This window comes from Phaseolus vulgaris, chromosome 5 (assembly GCF_000499845.2).
Source record: "Phaseolus vulgaris cultivar G19833 chromosome 5, P. vulgaris v2.0, whole genome shotgun sequence".
Lineage (NCBI taxonomy): Eukaryota > Viridiplantae > Streptophyta > Magnoliopsida > Fabales > Fabaceae > Phaseolus > Phaseolus vulgaris.
Window position 1 is genome coordinate 39,173,409 of NC_023755.2, and position 20,098 is coordinate 39,193,506.

The 20,098-nt window shown below is 33.4% G+C and overlaps 1 pseudogene; it reads right to left on the reverse strand.

The window, feature by feature from the left end:
• Positions 1 to 8,286: 8,286 nt before the first annotated feature.
• On the reverse strand, positions 8,287 to 17,223 carry LOC137835897 (putative leucine-rich repeat receptor-like protein kinase At2g19210; annotated as a pseudogene).
• Positions 17,224 to 20,098: the final 2,875 nt, after the last annotated feature.

Consider the following 20,098-nt stretch of genomic DNA (forward strand, 5'->3'; position numbering starts at 1 on the left):
TACAACGGTGCACTACCATTTGCTGGTGTAACTGCGGTGCTCATGGTAATAGCTCCCGGTTGGTAATCGCCTTGATTTAAAGAATCATCTAGAATCAATTGTTTTTGTCCCAGGGAACCAGAAACGATCATAAATATGACAGGAAAGCCCATTGTTAAAGTTTCATGTTTTTCTGCTAGTGGAGTCCGTCTCGATCTAGTGACCGATGGTGTCAAAACACATCATAAATGATAGACAGTTACGAGAATAATTTATGAGTCATATTTATGTTTCGAATTATGAGATGATATCTCTGAGAAATCAGTTAAATATTGATTAACCGAAAGATATTAAACATATTCTTCAAATATACCAACATACTCATATATCAATATACTTCTCCGTAAATCAGGGATCACACTACAAATCAGTAAACAACTGATATTCAGTTCATCATAACAAGGATCCATGATTGAACATTATAAATAAACTCTTTCTAGAAATTTTTATTAGTTTACAAATGTATACTCTTTGCACAAAGTACTTATTGAATTGTCGGATTATCTTTTTCAAATCAATCCCAAACAAGTACTAATTAAGAAAGGAACGAAGAGACAACCGACATCTCAGTAATTGTAAAACAAATTTCAGTATTATCTAAGCCTACTTTAACTATATAGGTAGAGTTTTTATGTTACAGCAGTTAGTGAGTGAGGATTCTGCATGTGTAACTCATAAACAGGAAATGAAGAAGAAGGAAGAAGGTAGCAGTGCAGTTATATGATCTGAATTTCTGCTGCTCCAACTTCACCTTATTACCTTTCCCTGCTCCATCCATCAAGATGTTGACAATTATGGAGTGACTAGGTCAGAAAGAGGAAAAATTGCACCGGGACAAGACAGAAAACAACGATGACTGTGACTCTGTATAATTGTTGTTTCACATCAGCTGCGGTTCCACCACTGCCTCCAGTCAATGGTAGAATGCATTGACCTAACCTTATAATGCACCAAAATCATTTAACACTCTAATTCCATCCAGCAGAAGTCGAGGTGGAAAATGATACTAGTTTCTATATTTTTTTTTTAAAATAATGTAAAGGATAAAATAAAATTATTTTGTTCTTAAACTAAAATTTATTAATTGATAAGCTAATTTTGTTAAAAAGAATCATATCACTTCTCAAAAAATTAATTTGAATATAATTAACTAATTTCAGTTTTTTTTAAAAGACTTCCATGTACTCCAACTACTGTAGTCACAGGAGACTCTGATCATTCTAAAGTCTTGAAATTACATTTTTCTTAAAAAATATGAAGTTCAGCTTTAAGATAGTATTTTCAATGTATCTTGAAAATATGATAAGCATTAATTATTCATTATCTCTTTATGAAGAAACCTATATAAAGGAAACTTGTGAAGAAGAAAAAGACAAACAAATGGAAAAGAGCAACATAGAGAGTGAGTGAGAGAATAGATATATCCACCTTAGTCTGAGATTAGAAATCTTAGTGAGATGTTAAAGAGGTTCTTTGTATTTCTATTGATTTTTTTTTGCAAGTGTACCGAATCAACTGTAATATAGTACTCTTTAAAGTTCGAATGTCGAACCCATAAGGAACAATTCTAATTAAGATGTTATGTTATAAAACTCAATAAGTATAGAAAATAATGTTAAAAACTTGTTCATAACCAAATTAAAGATTTCACAAGAAGTAACTCAAAGGTTTAGGCTTTGATTCAACCAAAAACAAAACTAACTTATCAAATACAGAGAAAGATACTTGGGATTGAATTAAGTCTATTTTAGTCATCTGTATTTTGGAATAATACAATACATAATACTCAAAACTACTTATTCTTGATGCTTAATTTAAAGTCATTCACCTTGATTCCTCACAGGTGAAATTCATAAGATAATTTCTTCAATACTGATTCCTCAGATATCTAACAAATCATCCAGCTTTATGAACAGAATTATGATGCTATTAATAACCTAAAATCTATTCCTAGCATTACAAGTTATCAAGTATTTTCGTCTATTTCAGATCCTTAAAGGTACTTTCCAGTTAAATTTAAGAATCCAAATTAAGACTCAATTGATCAGATAGAATCAAGCAATAAACATGAAACGAAAATACCAAGAACAAGTAGAAAAGAGAATATTATATATGTTAGAATGGATGGCTTTAAACTAGAGGGGGGGGGTGAATTGTTTAAAGAGGGTTTTCGCAAACTTTTAAGTCAAGAATGAAATTCTCTCAAGAAACAATTGATAAGGAATCCAATTTGCCAAAACAGCAAGCAAAAACAGCAGTACCAGAAAAACAATCGGTTGTTTCGCAGAAACAATCGGTTGTTTGGCAGAAACAATCGGTTGTTTATACCAGCAAACAAATATCAAAACTGAATTTAAAGAGATTAAGGATAGAGAGATTGCACACAGATGTTTATACTGGTTCACTCTAAACCCAGAGCTACATCCAGTCTTCTCAGAAACCACTGAGGAAATCCACTAAGCAACCACACCTTGATCACTTACACCACAACCAAGCAAGTGACCTTGATCCCCTCAAGACACACACTTCTCTTGGCCAACACACCAACACTAAGATTGTTGATCTTGATCCCCTCAAGAACACACAGCAAATCTCAGCAAACACACAAACGAAACTTGTTCAACAGAGTATAAGGATTACACTTGTTACAGAAGATAATCTGAAATCAATACAAGCATAATCCTATTCCACACACTTTGATCAATCACAAACTCTAAGCAATCTCAGCTCTTTGAAAAACTCTATTCAAAATTCTTTTTTTTTACTCAAATCTGTTTTTCTGAATTTATTCAAAGATGTTGTTTGTTATCAAATCTTAACAAACTCTTTAATTGCATTTAAAGATTGGTCAAAGCATTTAAAGACTGGAGCGTAAGCAGTTAAATCATTTAAAGCTCAGTTAAAGATAAAACAGTTTTTATGTTATGGTACCAAAACAAACAATCAGTTGTTTCTTCGAATCAATCGGTTGTTTTGGTTTTAACAACTCAACCATTTGAAAAACAGTTTTCAATCTTTTCTAAAAACATCTAAGTATAAACAATCGGTTGTTTCGACAAAACAATCAGTTGTTTTTAACTTAGTTTGAAAAACATTTTTCTTTCAAAAAGATTGAGAATGCCTATGCTTTGGATTCAATCAAGAGGTGGATTACATACACAATCTACCCCAGATCCTAACTAAAGCAGCACAGCAACAGCAAGCACAGCCAAGGCTTCAACATCCTTCAAAGGGTTTGGATTGTTCAAAGCTTGAACACCACTTGGTTCAACAATATATATATATATATATATATCACCAAGAATACATTTGATCAAAGTAATTTACATTCAATCCCAAGTTAGAAAGCACTTAGCCACTCATGACTGCTCATTCAATCTTCACTCTTGATCTGGATTGCATAAGAAGGGCTAATTTGAGCAAATTCTTCTCCTAAGAATAGGGGTTTTCTTCTCTTTCTCTCACTATGATGAGGACATTCAAACCAAAGGGCGTAGTGAGCAGGAACTTGACCAAGCCATTCCAGACTTAGGCGGACCCATGACAAGAGGAAGGCTTAAAAAGGCCCAGATGGAAATTATCAACTTAACCACTAGGGCAAATGATCCTTCTTGGAATATATTGTAATTTCGTCTTATTTTCTTATAAACAAGAAAAGACCTATAGATGAATTTGTATTTACACACGGTTGAAGCTCAGAATGAGAGGAACAAATATTTTGACAATTTTAGAGAGAGTGTTTCTCTGCTAGGGTTTTTCCCTGCATCTTGCGATCTTATCAAGAATCCACCAATTCTTGTGGCGATCATCCTTAAGCTTATCAAACTTTGTTTGTGGCGCCTTCCTTTATCCAGGTTTCTATTGTTACTGTTTTGAATTTATTCCGTTCCGTAACCCTAAATTCCCAATTTTACTGTCATTTCTATTTGGATTCACATCAGTTGGTATTCAGAGCAAAGGTTTGAGTCATAATATAATTGTGCATCCTGTTTTTTTTTCCTTATTACTGTTCACGACGGTACTGTTCACGTTGTACTATTCACGTTGTATTGTTCACGTTGTACTGTTCATGACGGTACTATTCACAGCGGTACTGTTCATCTTTTTTTTTTAAAAAAAAATAAGAAGAAACGAAAAAAGAAAAGAAAAAATAAGAAGAAGAAGAGGAAAATAGAAATAGAAAAAAAAAAGAACAAGAGGAAAAAAAAAACATAACACTTATACAGTGCATACTTGTTGTTTGTTAAAAGTTTTAAAAGTGTCCTGTCTACATATTTTATTTTCCCTATATATTATTTTGCTTGCTGTTTTTAATTGTCTTGATTGTTTGTTGATAGTGAAATTGTTCTTCACTATTTTGTTCTTTACTATTTTTTTTAATTGATTTTGATTACTACCTTTGAAAGTGATTCTGGATTATTGATTGCTTGATTCTTGTAAGAACCTTAAGTAGAGAAAGAGTGGTAAAAGGCAGTGTGATCATTAGAAAAAAAAAACATTATTGTGTGAAACATGAGTGTTGAGTGTAAACACGTGAGAAAGTGGTGTGAGGCCCAAACTTATTGTTATTTGTAATTTGTTTACTTAAGCATGGCAGGGGAATCGTCAGATAGTGGACTTTCTCAAATACAGATGCAAGCCTTAACACAACACTTTGAAAGGATAATGAAACAACAAAGTGATGGACTCCATGAGAGGTTGGATCAAATGGAGCAAGCACAACAAGTAAATTCAGAAAAAAGAGGGGGAGATAGGAGGAGGAGAAGAGAAAATGAGGGAGAACAAAGACAACTGAGATTTGATGGGATAAAATTAAATATTATTCAAAGGGAAGAGTGATCCTGATGCTTACTTGGAGTGGGAAATTAAAGTAGAGCTTGTGTTTGCTTGCAATGAGTATAATGAGGAGCAAAAGATGAAGTTGGCAGCAACTGAATTTTCAGATTATGCTTTAATTTGGTGGAATAAATACCAAAGGGAAAAAACTAGATATGAAGAACCCATGGTAGAATTTTGGATAGAAATGAAAAGGATTATGAGGAAGAGATATATTCCAGCAAGCTACAATTGGGATTTGCAACTCAAGCTCCAAAGAATGACTCAAGGAAATAAAAGTGTGGAAGAGTATTTTAAAGAGATGGAGGTAACCATGATTAGAGCTGGAATGAATGAAGAAAACGAAGAAATCATGGCTAGGTTTTTGAATGGACTAAACTACGATATTAGGGATGTTGTGGAGCTGCAAGAGTATGTTGACATTGAGGACTTGTTACACAAGGCTAACCAAGTAGAACAACAACTCAGGAGGAAAGGAATCATAAGGAAGAGTTCTAACAATAATAATAATTCCAACTAGAAGGATAAGGTGATGAAGGATAAAGGAGTTTCCTCAAGTTCAGCCATATCTTCAAGTGGGAAGTCATCTAATACATATAATAACTCACCACCTAAAAGGAAGACAAGTGATGTAAAATGTTTCAAATGCTTAGGAAGGGGACACTATGTTGCAGAATGTCCAACAAAAAAAACTATGTACATGTTATCAAATGGAAAAATAGGCAGTGAACCTTCAAGTGAAGAAGATAAGGAAGATGTAGAGGTGGAGTTGGATGCATTGGAGGGTGATTTGTTGATGATTCGAAGGCTTATGGGAAGCAAAATGCAAGCTTTGGATCAAACCCAAAGGGAAAATATTTTTCATACTAGATGTTCCATTCAAGGGAAAATATGTTCACTCATAGTTGATGGAGGAAGTTGCACCAATGTAGCTAGCTCAAGACTAGTTACCAAATTGAATTTGGAGACAAAACCGCACCCAAGGCCATACAAGCTTCAATGGCTTAGTGAAGATGGAGAGATGACAGTGAGTAAGCAAGTGGAGGTGCACCTATCCATAGGACAATATAATGACAATGTCTTGTGTGATGTGGTTCCAATGGATGCAACTCACATTTTGTTAGGGAGGTCGTGACAGTTTGACACCAAGGCTATTCATGATGGTTTCACCAATAAAATCTCTTTCATGCAGAATAATAAGAAGATAATTCTCAAACACTTATCTCCTAGAGAGGTGTGTGACGATCAAATCAAATTGAGAGAAAAGAGATTCCAAGAGAAAAGAGAGACGAGTGAAACACCTAAATAGAGCAAGAGTGAAACACTTAAAAAGAGAGAAACAGAAACACATGAGAGAAAAATGAGTGGATTACTGAAAGTGAAGGAAGTGAAGAAGTTGCTACTTTCTAGCAAACCCCTTTACTTACTTTATTGCAAAAACAACACTTTGGTTGCTGACCATTCTAATCAAATTAATTTTCTTCCTAGTGTTGATTCTCTGTTGCAGGAGTTCAATGATGTGTTTCCAAGTGATGTTCCTAGAGGACTCCTGATAAGTGTCTAATTTCAGTAATATTTCATATTAAAATATAGGAACTTATGAGGATTTATTGCTAATTTATATATAAAATAATCACTAATTTATGAATTTATACCTTTTTACATTTTTATGAGCTTTATTTGAATAAGAATATTTTATTCCCAAATTTGGTGTTAATTAGGGAAGATTGAAGATTTGAAATAAAGGAGAATAATTTGAGCTAAAAAGATAAAGTCGGAAGGTCCCAGAATGGAAAAAGAGGCAAAAAAAGATTGGGCATTTTTTATGTTTTATCATTTAGCCCATTAGCGCGACACAGGAAGCAACCTAACCCTAGAAAACTAGGATAAATAGAGGGCTAGAGGCTCAACCCTAGTGTGCCAGATTGAGAGGAAAACACCATAGAGTGAATTGTAACCCAATTGGGAGAATGGAAGGTGTTAGAAGTATGTGTGGCTAATTCTACCCTTTGGGATTGGGAGTAATCTGCTCAAACTCTTATGTATAGAGGTGATATCTTATATATTAATATTCAGTTCTTGATTGATTATTGGTATTGTTGTTTTATTTTTAATTTTTCGTGACAAATTGAGAATCTTAAATCTAACCGGGAGGTATTTTTAGGGTTTGGGCCTAAACAACAATACTTAACATATTTGAGTGTTAGGAATAGACTTGAAATGTTAATTGTTATTTAACGTCTGAGTGTGATTCTAAGTTGTTTTTATAAATATGCGAGGGATCGATATTTAGGAAACATTCTTAAGGATTTTATATGCGAGAGATCGGGCATCAATTTCAATCAAAGAACTAAATATTAACATGCTAATAAAAATACATGAGAGTGGGAGAGATGAAACTTAATCCCTATTTTTCCAATTGAAGCAACTAATTCTTTGTTTGTTTTCTTATTGATCAGTGCCAACACAATCACTTCTAAACTCATTTTATTGTTATGTTGTTATATTTAGCGAATATTGTACTTGATAATTTACTGTTCCTTGTGGGATCGATATCTGTCCTTAGGGACAATTATTACTTCTGACAATTGAACATCACATTGACCTTCTTCTAGGAGCATCTTTGCCTAATAGGCCAACTTATAGAAGCAAACCTCAAGAGATAAAGGAGATCCAAACTCAAGTGGAAGAATTGATGAACAAAGGATGGGTACAACATGAGCCCCTGTGCTGTTCCAGTTATTTTGGTGCCTAAAAAGGATGGTTCTTGGAGGATGTGCACAGATTATAGAGCACTAAATAACATTACCATCAAGTATAAACACCCTATTCCCAGGTTAGATGATTTATTGGATGAACTATACGGTGTTTGTATATTCTCAAAAATTGACTTAAGAAGTGGTTACCATCAAATTAGGATTAGGGAGGGGGATGAATGAAAAACTGCCTTCAAAACAAAATATGGATTGTATGAGTGGCGTGTGATGCCATTTGGGCTAACAAATGCCCCAAGCACTTTTATGAGATTAATGAACCATGTTTTGAGAGAATTTTTGGGCAAATTTGTTGTGGTGTATTTTGATGACATTTTGATCTATAGCACTAGTTTGGAATTACATGAGGAACATTTGTGTGTTGTTTTGAATGTTCTTAGAAAATAAAAGTTGTGTGCTAATCTTGATAAATGCAGATTTTGTACTGAACAAATTAGCTAGAGTGATTATTGTTGGCAACTCTAGTTTACAAATCCATAATAATATTTTAACTTTTATTACTGCTATCACCAATCCAACAACACAGACTCAGAAAAGAAAACTGATAAAAGTAAAGCACCTAATAACCTTATTCTTGTACAATCATCACTTTCCCTTGTTACAAGGTTGTTCTATTATTCTCATCACGAGTAAGCTTTTACCTAGCCAAGGGCATTAATTCGGATTCACTCCACGCTGCAACTGAATACCAAGGATCAGCACCATTATTATGCTCTGTTCTAGCTAATTCAGTCGCTAAAGTCTCCTGTAGTTCAATCACCACCACACTCATCATTGGCCTTTCATTGGGATTTGGAGAAACACAAGTCATTGCTATTTCTAGGGCTTTCCATGCGGAGTTAATGTCAAAATTTCCTTCTAACCTTGAGTCAACTATGGCCCTGATATCCCCCGTTGGTATCATGGAACTAACTCGTTCACTTATGTGACCATTTTCTTCATTCCTTCCTGTTACCGATTGATTTGTGATTATTTCCAAAAGAACAACTCCAAAACTACAAACATCACTTTTCTGTGTCAATCGATTGGAAGAGTGGTAGCTGCAGGAGAAGTCATGAAACCCAAATTATTTACTCTCTGCGGATTTTGTGATGATAACTCAAATATTCACGTGGAAATTCTCACTATATTTTCCTAGAAAAATGAAGGAAAGGGCAATAATTAAAGTACTTACTGAGGGTCCAGATAACCAAAATTACCAGCAACAATAGTTGACACATGAGATCTCCCATCATCTGGGACAACTTTGGATAGACCGAAATCAGATAATTTTGCTTGGAAGTGTTCATCCAACAAGATGTTTGAAGATTTTACATCTCTGTGGAATATAGGAGGCTTGCAACCATTTTGCAGATATTCCAACCCTGATATTAGATTTACAATTTCGGCAAAAGTGTTAAGTATGTAAAAGGGGTTTTTTTTTTACTATCATGGAATTATTTTTATTTTTTTACCAAAATGGGATCCGTTTAAAAAAAATTACAAATTTAGACAAGTCGTGCCAATTCGGCACGACTTCATATGCAGAAGTCGTCCCAATTAGGCACGACTTCTGCCATGTCACACTAAAGTCGTGCCAACTTGGCACGACTTCTACCCTGTAATACTGAAGTCGTGCCAACTTGGCACGACTTCTGCCACGTCATAATTTTTTTAGTAAGTTATGTAATGTTAAAAATTAATTTGATACATAATTTTCTAAGAGTGTTAGTTTTAAGGAACAAAAAATTGGATAATTGTGTATGGATCATGTTTGACGGTAATGTAATACAATAACTTGATTATTTGATTGTATTTGGAAAATAAATAGAAAATTATTGTTGTGAATTTGCAAAATAAATAGCTTGAGAAGTAATGATTTTACATAACATGTAATGATGAGAAGAGATTAATTAGAACTAAAAAAATTAGTAAGATTCATTATAAGATATAAAATAAAACTATAAAGTTGAACTAGAAGTAAATTATTTATTTATTCATTCAATTCAAACATGATCCATACACAATTATCCAATTTTTTGTTCCTTAAAACTAACACTCTTAGAAAATTATGTATCAAATTAATTTTTAACATTACATAACTTACTACCCAATATATAAACAATAACATTACAAAAAATAAAAAAAATTATGACGTGGCAGAAGTCGTGCCAAGTTGGTACGACTTCAATATGACAGGGCAGAAGTCGTGCCAAGTTGGCACGACTTCAGTATGACACGGCAGAATATGACATGGCAGAAATCGTGCCTAATTGGGACGACTTCTGTATATGAAGTCGTGCCGAATTGACACGACTTGCCTAAATTTATAATTTTTTTTAAACAGACTCCATTTTGGTAAAAATAAAAAAAAATAACTCCATCGTGATAAAAAAAACTGTAAAAGGGAGTTAGCAAAAATTCATAATTTTAATTTTACTTTCTAACCTTGGGCTGCATCCACTGCTACACGAAGTCTTTCCTTCCAGCTCAAGAATGGTGATTCATTGTATTTACCTACAGGAACAAGTTCTGTAACTTTCTATATATGTTTGTTTTTGTTCAATACAAGTTAGTCATACGACTGATACAGTTCTCCAACATTACAAATTCCATATAAAGAGTTTCAGAAATGAAATCAAACTTGGAAATTGATTTCAGACATTTTTAACAAGAAAATAATTTTATTTGAAACCAACCTGAGAGATGTTCTCGTAAGTTCCCCTTAGCCATGTACTCTCATATATGAGACCCTTGTTGGTTCCTCCGTTACAGTAACCAATAAGGGATGTCAAATTTTTGTGATGAACTCTGATTAGAACTTTAACCTGGAAATCAAAATCACAACCATGTTAAACCATATAGATTTGGTACCAAGCTGAGAAACCTAGAGTAAATTTATTAATAACTTACCTCTGCCTGAAATTGCTGATAACCATGAACTGCTAATGGGGAAAGCATTTTCACTGCAACTGGAGTGTCATCGATAAAGCCCAGGTAAACTGTTCCAAATCCTCCTTTACCAATAATTCTATTGAAATTGTTAGTGATTTGAAGGACATCATTGTATGAATACATTTGACTTTTGCATTGCAGGAGCGAATCATCCTTTTCTGTGGATTGCTGTGAAATCTTATTCTGATGATTTACTGTCACCGAATCTGTAAATTTTTCAAAAATATTTTGAAAATGAATAGCTTAAAAATAACTTTATGGTAAAATGTTAATAGAAAATACGAACTTGCCGTAATTACTTCAGCATTACCTTTTGATTTTTTCCTTTTAAAGAAGATCCACAGTATTGCAACGGCTATTAGAAGAATTAAAACCCCACTAATTGATGCTACTATGGGTGTAACAGTGTTTTTCTTTTTCGTCTCGTTGCATTGACCAGATTCACATAGATATGGATTTTGACCCACACTAGCATGGAAATCACAGAAAAAATATGTTTCAAGTCTCAGTAAATCTTACAAATAATCCATAATTTAAATACATGCTTCAATTTCTTTTGCTTGTGCTGAGAAATTTGCTCATCATATATAAATGAATCTCTAACACTGCCTTAAGTATAATTAATTAATTAATCACCATCCGCATAAATAACCATATTATGAATTTGAAACTTTTTTGTTAGATTCATACCTTAGGGTGAGAGAACCTTCCTTAGATTTCTCAACAAGTGCATAGGGAATTGAACCGGAGAGGTCATTCTTCTCCAAGTTTCTAAAAAAAAATATCGTTTTCTATTATCTGATACAGAGGATAACATATATAGTGTTCCAGTAAATGAAGTAACTTACAAGATCTTCAAGTGTTGCAAATGAATCAGAAAATCAGGAACTTCACCATTTAAGTTATTGTTAGATAAATCCCTGGAAAACAAATAGCTTGGCTATACTAAGTATGTTTAAATCTTGACACATGTGTCGAAAGTCAAAAGAATATCTTACAGATAATTGCATGGTATAATTATAAAAAAATTTAACACAAGAGTTTTATCTGGTGTCGTCTATTTTTGGAGTGGGTGAAATAAAAGAAAAACAAAAAACTCACAACTTCTCCAACATGCTGAGATTTGAGATTGTAGGGTCTACGTTTCCTGACAATCCACTTGAAGATAAATTCCTGTTTTGCTCAATCAATAGTGATATTTATATACAATATCATCTGAGTTTTATAAAGCAATAATTGAAATTTGGGCAGCAAGACTTACAGAGTTGTGATTCTTGGAGACTCAATTCCGTGATAAGAACAATTGAGACCATCCCACAAGTAGGCTGCAGGGGCGCATGGATCACCTTCCCAATCTCTTTTCACTCCATAAACTGACTTCATGCTTGTAATCGCATCAACTTTTTTTCAAATGCAAATTTAAAAAAGAAAAAAAATAGTTTAGAGCACTTGCAGTTGTGTGTGAACTAGTTAGAGAAATGGATTTGAGATATATGATAAATTTTATTAATCAGGTACCATCTCCTTGGTACGTATCTGATTGCTGGAATTCTATTAATCTGTAAATTTCAATGGCATTGATGATGGGAGGTAGGTTTGAATTTTCGGTCCTCTCCAGGGAAATTTTAATTTCTTTCCCGCTGATGATGATGGTTGACGGGCTGTTAGAATAATGTGTTTAACATCAGTTAGCTTTTTCTGTTATTGAATAAGTCTCTATATTTTTAGGGATTTAATTATTCTGTTTTAACCACTGGTTGGTTTGTTACCAGATTTATTTCATGTTTTTTAGAACAACTTTGTTCATTCTCGTACAACTTTGTTCATTCTTGTACAAATACATAGCTTTCCAGCTTTAATATATCATCTCAGTTGATCAATCAAATATTTGTTTTGTTTTAAGACTAACAAATTGGTATTAGAGCACTCTTCTTAAGGGATCTGTGAGGTCAAAATGGAAGGAGAATCAAGTTTTTCAGCTGTTGCACCACCAGTCTTCGATGGAGAAAATTATCAAATGTGGACAATTCGTATGGAGACTTATCTGGAGGCTTTGGATCTTTGGGAAGCAGTAGAAGAGGATTACGAAGTTCCTCCACTTCCAGCAAATCCTACTGTTGCACAAATCAAAGCACAGAAGGAGAAAAAAAACCAGAAAATCAAAGGCAAAAGCTTGCCTATTTGCAGTTGTATCTCAAATGATCTTCACACGAATAATGTCCCTCAAAACAGCAAAGGAAATTTGGGATTACCTCAAGGGTGAATTTGCAGGAGATGAGAGGATTCGTGGAATGAAAGTCCTGAATATAATTCGGGATTTCGAGTTGCAAAAGATGAAGGAGTCCGAGTCAGTGAAGGAGTACTTGGTTATGTGTTTATTGACTCTAGGATTGTTGAAAAGCTGCTGGTCACTGTTCCCGAGAAGTTTGAAGCCACCATTACTACTCTGGAGAACACCAAAGACCTGTCAAAAATCTCTCTTACAGAACTCTTGAATGCTTTACAAGCACAAGAGCAAAGAAGGTCTATGAGGCAAGAAGGGGTGATTGAAGGAGCTTTACCTGTCAAGCATTAAGACAACAACAGGTACAAAAAGAAGAAAAACTTCAAAAAGGAAGGAGGTTCCAAAAAATCCTACCCACCTTGCCGCCACTGTGAGAAGAAAGGTCATCCACCATACAAGTGTTGGAGAAGACTCGATGCCAAATGCTCCAAATGCAATCAACTTGGACATGAAGCTGTGATCTGCAAAGTCAAAGGTCAAGTGCAAGAAGTAGATGCACAGGTTGCTGGTCAAGAAGAAGATCAATTGTTCGTGGTCACTTGTTTCTCAAGTACAGAATCAAGCTGGTTGATTGACAGTGGGTGCACAAATCATATGACATATGACAAGGAGCTTTTCGAAGAATTAAAAAACACTAAAGTTAAGAGAGTGGGAATTGGAAATGGTGAACTCTTGGAAGTCAAGGGAAAAGGCACAGTAGCTATAGCAAGCTATGAAGGTACAAAATTTGTTTCAGATGTTTTATTTGTACCTAAAATTGATCAAAATCTCTTAAGTGTTGGCCAGCTACTTGATAAAGGCTATAAAGTGTTGTTTGAGAATAAACAGTGCTTGATTAGAGATGCTAGTGGCAAAGACTTGTTCAATGTCAAAATGAAAGGAAAAAGCTTTGCTTTAAATCCAATGGAGAAAGAACAAATGGCCTTCAAGTCCAGAGCTAGTGCCACTGAGATTTGGCACAAAAGACTTGGGCACTTTCATCATCAAGGATTGTTTCAGATGCAATCAAAGAAGCTGGTTGAAGGACTTGCAGACATTGATGATAATATTCCTCCTTGTCATGCCTGCAATTTTGGGAAGCAACACAGGCAACCTTTCCCTAAACAAGCTTGGAGAGCCTCAAAAAAGCTGCAGTTGGTGCACACTGATTTGTGTGGTCCTCAGAGAACACCTTCATTAAATGGTAACCTCTACTACATTATTTTTATTGATGATCTAACAAGAATGTGCTGGATTTTCATGTTGAAACAAAAGTCAGAGGTTCCCAATATATTCTGGAAATTCAAAACCATAGTTGAAAATGAAAGTGGATGCTCAATTCAGATTATAAGGTCTGACAATGGCAAGGAATACACCTCTGATGCTTTCAACAAATTTTGTGAAGAAGCTGGAATTCAACATCAATTAACAACACCATATACTCCTCAACAGAATGGTGTTAGAGAAAGGAAGAACATATTCATTATGGAGATGACAAGGTGTATGCTCCATGAAAAGAATCTTCTAAAAGAATTTTGGGGGGAGGCAGCAAACACTGTTGTATTCCTACAAAATCGAATTTCTACAAAAGCCTTGAAAGATCTGACACCATATGAAGCTTGGTATGGCTACAAACCTTCTTTGAAATTTCTTAAAATATTTGGTTGTCTTTGCTTCACATATATTCCACAGGTCAAGTGTGATAAGCTTGATAAAAAAGCAGAAGCAGGCATCTTTGTTGGATATAGCACTGTATCCAAAGCTTACAAAATTTTTCAGCCACAAACTGGTCGTGTGATTGTAAGCAAAGATGTTCATTTTGTTGAAAATGAGCAATGGGATTGGGAAAGTTCAACTAAGGTGAATCAAAGTCCAAATGCTCCAAACAGTTCAACCCTTGGGAGCATGACTGAAGAATCTGAAGATGATGCTGCAGTTGATGATGCAGTTCAAACTGTTGTCTGATATCTATCAAAGGTGCAATGTAGCTGTTTGTGAGCCTGCAGGATTTCATGATGCAAAAATCAGTCAACACTGGATGGCTGCAATGCAGGAGGAGCTTTCTATGATTGAGAAAAATAAAACCTGGGAGTTGGTTGATCGACCTCCAAACAGAAAAATAATTGGAGTAAGATGGGTTTTCAGAACCAAGCTAAGTCCTGATGGTTCTATCAACAAATTCAAAGCAAGACTTGTTGTGAAAGGATATGCACAAGTTTGTGGTGTTGATTATTCAGAGACATTTGCACCTGTTGCCCGGCTTGACACTATAAGATTGTTGCTTGCTCTTGCTGCTCAAAGGAGCTGGAAAGTATACCATTTGGATGTTAAATCTGCATTCTTAAATGGAGATTTACAAGAAGAAATTTTTGTTGAACAACCTGAAGGCTTTGTGAATGAGGGCAATGAAAATAAAGTATACTTTCTGAAAAAGGCTTTATATGGATTAAAGCAGGCTCCACGAGCCTGGTACAACAAGGTTGATGATCATCTGGTGCACCTTGGCTTTCATAAAAGCCAATCTGAACTCACATTGTATGTCAAACATCAAGGTACAAATATTTTGGTCATTTCTCTTTATGTGGATGACATGTTAGTTACAGGAAGCAATGTTGAAGAAATCAACTGGTTCAAACTGGAAATGAAAAAGGTCTTCGAAATGACAGATCTTGGTCTTATGTCATACTTTCTTGGCATTGAGATCAAACAGAATCAAGATGAAGTTTTCTTAAGTCAAAGAAAATATGCAAAGGAGATACTCAAGAAATTTCTTATGGAAAATTGCAAAACTGTGAACACTCCCATGAATCAAAAGGAGAAGCTAATCAAAGATGATGGTTCTGACAAGGTTAATGAATCTGAGTTTAGAAGTTTGATAGGTTGTCTGATCTACTTAACAGCAACCAGACCTGACATTCTAAATGTTGTGAGTATTCTTTCAAGGTTCATGCATTGTCCAAACGAAACACATATGATAGCTGCAAGAAGAGTTATCAGATACATCAAAGGAACTTGGAATTTTGGTGTGAAGTTTCTGAAGCAAAAAGAAATGGAGCTGATTGGTTTCTCGTACAACTTTGTTCATTCTTGTACAAATACATAGCTTTCCAGCTTTAATATATCATCTCAGTTCATCAATCAAATATTTGTTTTGTTTTAAGACTAACACGGGCCACCTATAGTGTTGACACCCATGTACTGCGGAGAACAATTTGCATACCATGATTGACCGTTCATCATGACGTTGAATTGTCTTGTCTGATTGGTGGTTAACACTTGAATCTCCATGAAGTGCATGTAAACATAGAATTTATCAGTTTCATGTTCTGGCTTCCAGCTTAATATTACCAACGGAGCACTAGCATTTACAGGTGTAACTGCAGTGCTCATCACAATAGCTCGCGGATGGTATTCGGACTCGGGTAATATAAGCTTATCAGAAATCGAAAGACTTAATTGTGTCGAATCATTGATGTCGCTATCTTCCCAGTAACGATCAGAAAACAAAATTAGTCCTTGTACCTGAGAGAAAAAGTTTAATCCAAAAGTAGAGTTTACCTGTACCCGAAGTTTGAACCTAAATCCCACCGCCAGTGAGTTTCCAACGATCCAGATTGAATGACATAAAGATTATCTGTCAAAGTTCTCAATTCTATGGCTGATATAAATGGTGTTCCATGGCCTGTGTCAACCAGACAGATTTGTACATAATCTTGTGAGGTACATGTATGATCTCATTGTATTGGACCTTGGATGCACTGTATATAGTCGTCACTGTATTCCAGAAGTGAGCTCCCAGAAGAAGATCAAATTGTGGTGTCTTATTCAGCCCATCATAATTTCCAGACAAATAAAGAGTCCGGATAAGATACGTAGAGTTTCTTGTGATGTTTATTTTGTAGCAGTTTCTTCTTCCTTCAGGGAAGCTTCTCACAGTCCACATTGGTCGAGGAGACATTCCTTTGAGATCAGATGCTATTGACTTACACACACCACCAGTTATGAAATTTGCATCTGAAATGTAATCTATGCCTGTGGACTCTTCAGTATATTTCTCATCGGCACTAGCTCTGCAGTCTATGCTGATGAAATCTAAAACATAAAAATATGCTTATCAACAATGGGAATTGAGACTTCAGCTAAAATTATGATATAATGAAGTTCATGTTTTCCTTCATCAAACCTGTTTGGTTCTGAGCTTGAATAAGTAAAGCACATAGAAAAGCAATGAAGAAAGTCACCAACACTCTGTAGGATGACAGATATACGAGCACCATATTTTTAAACTTTTACCTGACAAAGAATTGGGGTTAGCTCACAAAGAAGGCGTTTTATTTTTTTATATTTTTTTTACAGAAATGAATGTTTAATTCTCAATTGCATATTTCAAAATAAATTTTCATACTACCATTTAAAATATATACAAGTTATGAACAATTTGAACTTCTCTTGCATACCAAAGTGCAGGAAAGAAGCATGGTAACTAAAGAGATTGTAATGAACCACGTATTTTTTTTTTATCAGAAAAAAATAAATTAATCATTATGTAGACACTTAAGGATGTCTCTAAACCTTATAAAAAAGTATTGGTGATATATTCACAACAATACACCACATTATAAATGGTAGTGAGAAATAATTTTTTATTAAAATAAAAAATTTAAAAATTATATTTTAATTTACAATTTTGAAAATAACATTTTTCATTAACAAATCTAACTCAAACAAAGAGTATTTTAATTGGGTTGAAGTTCAAAATAACTAAGTTGGGACCCAACTCAACCTGGGTTTTTTTAATGTTTTTTAATTAAGTTTTAAATATTTTATAAATTCAAATATATTTTTGTTCAGTTTTTATTAACAATTTTTTTTAAGTATCTGCATTTGTAAAAATAAAAATTATTTTAAGAACATTTTTTAATATAACTCAAATCTAAGTATCTGCATTCATTTAACAAATCTAACTCAAACAAAGAGTACTTTCAATTGGTTGAAATTCAAAAATAACTAAGTTGGGACCCAACTCAAGGTATTTTTTTAATGATTGTTTAATTAAGTTTTAAATACTTTATAAATTTAAATATATTTTTGTTGAGTTTTTATTAACAATTTTTTTATTTTTTTAAGTATCTGCATTTGTAAAAATAAAATTTATTCTAAGAATAATTTTTTTAATATAGACTCAGTTAAAAACACCTAAATTATAAGATGGTTAAAATTTAATTAAGTTAATACACTCAACAGGCTCACGCTATCTAACCAAGTTTAATTTTTTTATCAGTAAAAAAATAAAATAATAATATGGAGTATTTTAGAATATCTCAACCCTAATATATCACATCTTAAAGCAAATACAAGTTTAATTAATTACTCTCTTTTTTAAACGATAAATAATCAACTCTTAAGACTCTAAGTAGCTTAAATTTATTTTTATAATATTTATTATTTTATCTAATAAAATAATTTAACCTGTATTCAAAATTTTATGAACTACCATCGTGGTAAATGTTTAGTTGCAACAACTACTTATAAAAGTTATAATCTTTCTAATTGGTAAATGACCATGTTTAAAAATTAGTAATATATATCTAAGTTTACACTTACTATGCTACTCGTTAAAAATATATATCTAAGTAATATTTTTTTGTGAAGAACAACAAATAAATAAAAATATGTCCAAATAACATAGTAAGTGTAAACTAGAAGAAGTAGATTAGTGAATCTTATTCTCATGTTTTTTTTTTAATGAGTAATAAACAATATATTAAATAAAGAAAATAAATAAAGTAATGAAGACTAGCATGGCTACTCCAACTCATAAATTTTTTTAATATTTATTCTCAACATGTAACTTTTTTTTTGTCTCAAGTTACTGACAGAAGTAGTTAATATATGTGAAGCTTAGGTGATAAATTAAGTTAGCTTGGTCAAAATCACACGTACTTTTGAGTTTAGTAAGTAATTTGAAGATTATGACTACTGCATTTAAGACATGTATGCATAAAAGAGAGGAGACGAACAACATGTATGCATTTAAGAAAAAGAAGTTGTGAATGAAAATAAGGCATAATAGAAAGACACCGTGTAATTGCTTGGGAAGGTGTTTCTCTGCAGCTACTGTGATATCCCTGCAAGGTATGTTTTTGGTGGATGAATAATGGAGTTGGAGAGTATTTAATATGGTTATCATGAAAACTATTTGACTATGACCATTTTCTAGTATGTCTCAAATACAAATAAAATAACTGGGAATTTTACTCCCTCGTGGACCATGGACAAGTCAATATTATATTAAGAATATTTCTTCAAATTATTAAGTGGAAATGCTTGAAGAATACACATTAATATTCACTCATTAATAAAACTACTGAATGGTGCCCTGCTCCCTAGAAAAATCCTAAAAAATTGACTTAATAAATTAATACGAAAGTTCATTGTCAAAAAGTGGAGAAAAAGACAATTTTCCTGTCCATATAAGCCCATCACTGATTGAATGGGATGGATTAACATTTTAATTTGTTTGACTAAGGCACTCTTTCGGTCTATTTTTTAGACAAAAAAAATTGACATGTTTAATTTCCTCGTCCATATGTAATATATTATGTGAAAAATGTAATATAAAAAGGATTTCTTTACTATAATAACCATATTATAAATTTATATATATAATTAGAAGTGTTTTTACAAAGAGTCTAGAAAATATTTCTCTTTTAAGCAAAATGCGTTAACTTCTCGGATCTTCTTAACTTTTTGAGTTGGACTCTCGGATAACTCCGACTTCAAGTTGGACCTAAGGTTGGCAAGCTTCCTAAGTTGAGCTGGATCAACTGGATCTTTTCGGCTTCTCCTCTCGATCTCCTCTCACGGTTGGAAGTGTGTACACTTGCAAGACGCTTCGATGCTAGAGTCAGAATCAGTTCGACTATACATACCTCTTAAATTGATGTCCTATTTATAGTGTTTTCTTACTGGGTCCAAAATCTATTTAGACTTTTCTTTTTGTACCTAATATCTTTTTAAATACACATCTATTAATTTAAAGCTTATCATTATGGACTTCCCTGCAATAACTTATCATTATGACTTTATTTATTAATATATATTTTCTACATTTAACTTTTCGACTCGATCTTTCGATTTGACTTTTCGGTCAAACATTTTGGTTTTAGCCTAACAGTAAAAAAAAATTTATTACTCGTATTTTATACTAAAATAAACTTCCCTACTAAATATTATAAGTGTATATCTCTAC